Below are 4,592 nucleotides of genomic sequence, written 5' to 3' on the forward strand. Positions count from 1 at the left end.
TGACTAAATGTTTTACCACTACATAGCATGGATCACCATTCTTCTAGCTTCTACTCAGTTTCTAAACCATCTACTGCTGGGTCTTAAAAGAATACCACTTTTTTTTTTTTTTTTTTTTTTACTTTTGGTTACAAATTTATGTATCTGTCAGCATACTGTGTTAAACCGCTGCGACAAAATGAATTGTTTGTTGTGGCTTTATACAACAAAGGTTAATGTCTTGTTTATGTTACATGCTCCTTGCCAGTCAGCTAAGAGCTCTCTTTTGTGTCATTGTCATCCTGACTTTGAGATTCAAGCTAAAGGAGCAGCCATTATTTGAAACCTCTGCAGAGGGAAAAGGAAGAAAAATGTGTAGAAAGGAAGAAAATGTGTAAAAGGAAGAACATGTGTAGCCTCTGCAGAGGGAAAAGGAAGAAAAATGAATCATGCACTGCCTCTTAACAACTCCACAAATAGGTGATGCACATCAGTTCCACACACATTTTATTGGCAAAAGCAAAGTTCAAGTGGGCATAGAAGTGCATTCCTGGCTTTGTCTGGAGAGAGAGACTACCTAAATGACTACTACAGCAATTTGTCTAGGAAGCATCTCCAAAGCAGAATGGACAGATCATTCTTGTTCTGTTAAAGGCCCAAGGGCATGCAGTACTTTATTGTGTGGGTGTACCACAGTTCATCCAACTGGCGTTCTAATGACGGACATTAGACATTTATATTTTTTTGGTATTATTAATAATGTCATGACAAATAAACTTATGTATAAATTTTACATTTTTTTCTAGTGTATTTTTGTCTGTTTATTAAACTTTTCGATATCATAATATTTTGTGTTCCTTTAAAGTGGTATTTTTAGCCTAATATGATATTCTTTTATTTTAATAGTTTTGATTAATTGACTCACTTATAGTCAAATTGGTATATTTTGCTATGTTTCTGATGTTTTAATCTTTCGTGCTTTTTATTCTTCTTTGCTGTATAATTTGTTTTCTATCTTACGTAGCTATGTTTCTTTTATTTTCTCTTTTAAAGAAACATAGATGTTAGAAATCATGTTTTAGTCCATTAGTTTAAAACCATTTGCTTTTCAGGGCATCCAGCAGATAATAAACATATATCAGAATAAAACAATAACTTTTGCTGATTCTTTAACATGGATGTATATTTAATTCTATGATTCAATCTTCATTCATTTTATTTGTAACTTCTTGTTTTACATTATTATTACAACATTCTCTTATTTATGTCAACAATTGCCCCTTTGCTCCAAATAATTGTTTTGCCTTTGCAAACAACGGTCATTTTTACTTAATGGTAAAGTCCTTCCCATGGATGTGACTGCTTTTTTTCCTGACTTTTTGGTTTAGATTTATTAGTTACAGTGTATCTTGTGGGGTTATCATGTTTCTCTTTCTTTTCTTTGGCTTGTTTCTTCAAGAAGGACAGGCGAGTTATATTGAGCTGTAGTCACATCATAGTTTCCCAGTTATGCTCGACCTCCTGGTTCCATATGATCTCCCCTTACAGGCTGGTGTCCTCCAGCACTGTATCCTTAGCCTTCTGCTTTCTTCATTCTTTGGATAGTCTATTCTACATCCAGGACTCCAGCTGTTTCTCAAATCTAGCAAGAACTCCAATAACTTTATCTCTAACTAGAAGCATCTTCCCAAGTCCATGTATGTGTTTCATGAGGTCTTCCAGATGTTCTGTCCAGAACAGTTTGAGGATAATGCAAATTTAACATTTCATTCTTCTCTTAATCTGCTCTTGCTCCTGTCTTACCTTCATTTTGATCACAACCATCCTTCAAGTCACTCAAGCTCAAAACCCTGAAAATCCTTTAAAATCCTTTGAATTCTTCTTTGTTATGTCTAGCCAGTTTCTAAGTCCCGTCAATTTGTTCCTTTGTGTCTCCCAAATGTACTAGCTCCTTTCTGTTCCCATGCTGGCACCATATTGGATCACTCTTTACCTTCCCAGGGACCTAGCAATCAGCTCTCCATTTGACTTTCCTTTCCTTACTCTCTCTCTCTGATCTAATGTCTAATATCTAAAGTTCTGATTAAGAAACCCATGCGTAAAACCTTGCTAGTCTGCTATTCAAGGGTTTCCTGAATCTGGTGCTTACTTGCATTCGAAATATATATTTCGGAAGCCACCTTGTTCATAAAGCCTTTTTCTTGACAACATTCATCAATAGATAAAAATTACTCTATCACTTTTTTAAAATATGTTTTGAATTTTAGATTAGTTTCGTATTTCTAGAAAAGTTGCTAAGATAGTACAGAGAGTTCCCATATGCTCCTCACCCAGTCGCCTCTATTATTAACAATTTATATTAGTATAATGCACTTGTCACAATTAGTAAACAAATATTGATATACTATAACTTAAGTTTATATTTTACTCAGATTTCTTAGTAATCCCTAATGTCCTTTTCTGACCCATGATCCCATTTAGGATGCCACATTACATTTGGTCATCATGTCTCCTTAGATTCTGTGACAGTTCATTTTTTCCCCTCAAACTTAGAGAAAAAAAACATTTAGATGTTTCTGTGAGGGTGGTTCTGAATGCAATTAATATTTAAATCACTAGACTAAGTAAAGCAGATTGCCCTCCACAATGTGGGTAAGCCTTATTCAATCAGTTGAAGACCTGAATAGACCAAAAAGCTGATCCTCTCTCAAGTAAAAGATAATTTTTTCCTGCTTCTTGGCCTTTGAACTAAGATATCAACTCTTCCTTGTTCTACACCAGTCTGCTGGACTTTAGACTTGAACTGGGACATACATCAGCTTTGCAAAATCAATCATACACACACACACACACACACACACACACACACACACACATACATATAGACACACACACACACACACATAGATGTGTGTGTGTGTGTGTGTGTGTGTGTGTGTGTGTGTATGTCTTTTTAGGCTGCTATAACAAAATAACACAGACTGGACTGGCTGACTTATAAATAACAGAAATTTATTTCTTACAGTTCTGGAGGCTGGGAGGTCTGAAATCAGGACATTAGCATGGTTTTGTGGTTGGGTTCTGTGGTTGAGCTCTCTTCCTGGTTCACAGCTGGTGCCTTTTTGCTGTGTCCTCACATTGTGGAAATAGTGAGAGATCTCTGTGAAGTGTCTTTTATAAGAATACTAATTCCATTCATTAGGGTTAAACCCACATGACCTAAGCACCTTCCTAAGGCTCTACCTCTAATGCTGTCATTTTTATGGGTTTGGATTTCACCATATGAATTTGGGGAGAACACACCCATTCAGACCATGGTATATTGGTTGTGTTTTTCTGGAGAATCTGACTAGCTTGGCTGTGACAATTTCTCAGACTTTCTTTCTTTCTGATGACATTTGAGGAGTAGAATGTTACCCAAACTAGGTTTGTCTAATATTTTTCTCATGGTTAGCCTGTAATTATCAGTCTTTGGGAGGAAGACTGCAGAAGTGAAGTGCCTTTCTTATCATATCATATTACATCACATCATAGCACGTCAAGTGTAAATATTTTCAACAGTTATCACTGATGTTTACCTTGATCACCTACCTGACTGAGGTAATTTTTCCCAGGTTCTTCCACTGTCTAGTTACTTGTTTTTCTCTTTGCAGATTCTCCTCTTTGGAAGCAAGTCAGTAAGCATGCCCACACTCAAAGGGAAGAGAGATAGGCTACATCCTCTTGGGAGAAAGTGCTTACATAAATTATTTGGAATTCTTCTACCTGTGAGATTTGTCTATTTTTCCCATTTATTTACTTATTTAAACATTTATTTATACCAGCTCATGAATGTTTATTTATTTATACTTTAGATTATAATCCAATACAATGTTATTTATTTTGTTGCTAGAGTTGTTCCAGCTTTGGCCATTGGAAGCTCCTTCAAGTTCACTTCTTACTCTATTCCTTTTGGAAAATACTATGTTGCATTTTATCTGGTCTTTTTCTGTATATATGACTAAGCTTCATTATTAGTCATTAATCCATTGTATTCAACTTTGTTCTCTTCAAAGGCAATACCAAACTTTGCATACATTCATTTGTTCATTCATTCATACAACTAATATCTCCTACCATGTGCTATGTGCTATGATGACTGAAGACTCTGCAATGACAAACCAAACCAAACCAAACCAAACAAAACAAAAAACATGCACAGTCTCTAGTCTCATGGAGTTTACTGTGGAGTATTAAAAATATACTCATAGAAATATGTATTATTAGAAATTGTAACTAATACTGTGAAAGGAGCCACTAAAATGTAAGACCTGGGGCATAAGCAGAAGCTCAAAGAGAGTTAGGTGGAGCATAGGCAGTAAAACAAAATTTCAGGCACAGGGCAGGTATGAGTTTCCCAAAGTTAAAAGGACCTAAAGTATAAATAAGTAATAAATATTTTACAAACTAAATTGCTGTAATGTAAATTTTATTTTAAACAGTATCATCCACTGTTTTTTAATCAGTAGACAAGAATTGTGGTCATGCTCCATATTAGTCAGGGTGATTAATACCAGTCACTAGTATAATCCACAATGTGTTGGCAGCATATCACAATAAAGGGGTTATATCTC

This window comes from Pteropus vampyrus, unplaced genomic scaffold, assembly GCF_000151845.1.
Source record: "Pteropus vampyrus isolate Shadow unplaced genomic scaffold, Pvam_2.0 Scaffold302, whole genome shotgun sequence".
Taxonomy (NCBI): Eukaryota; Metazoa; Chordata; class Mammalia; order Chiroptera; family Pteropodidae; genus Pteropus; species Pteropus vampyrus.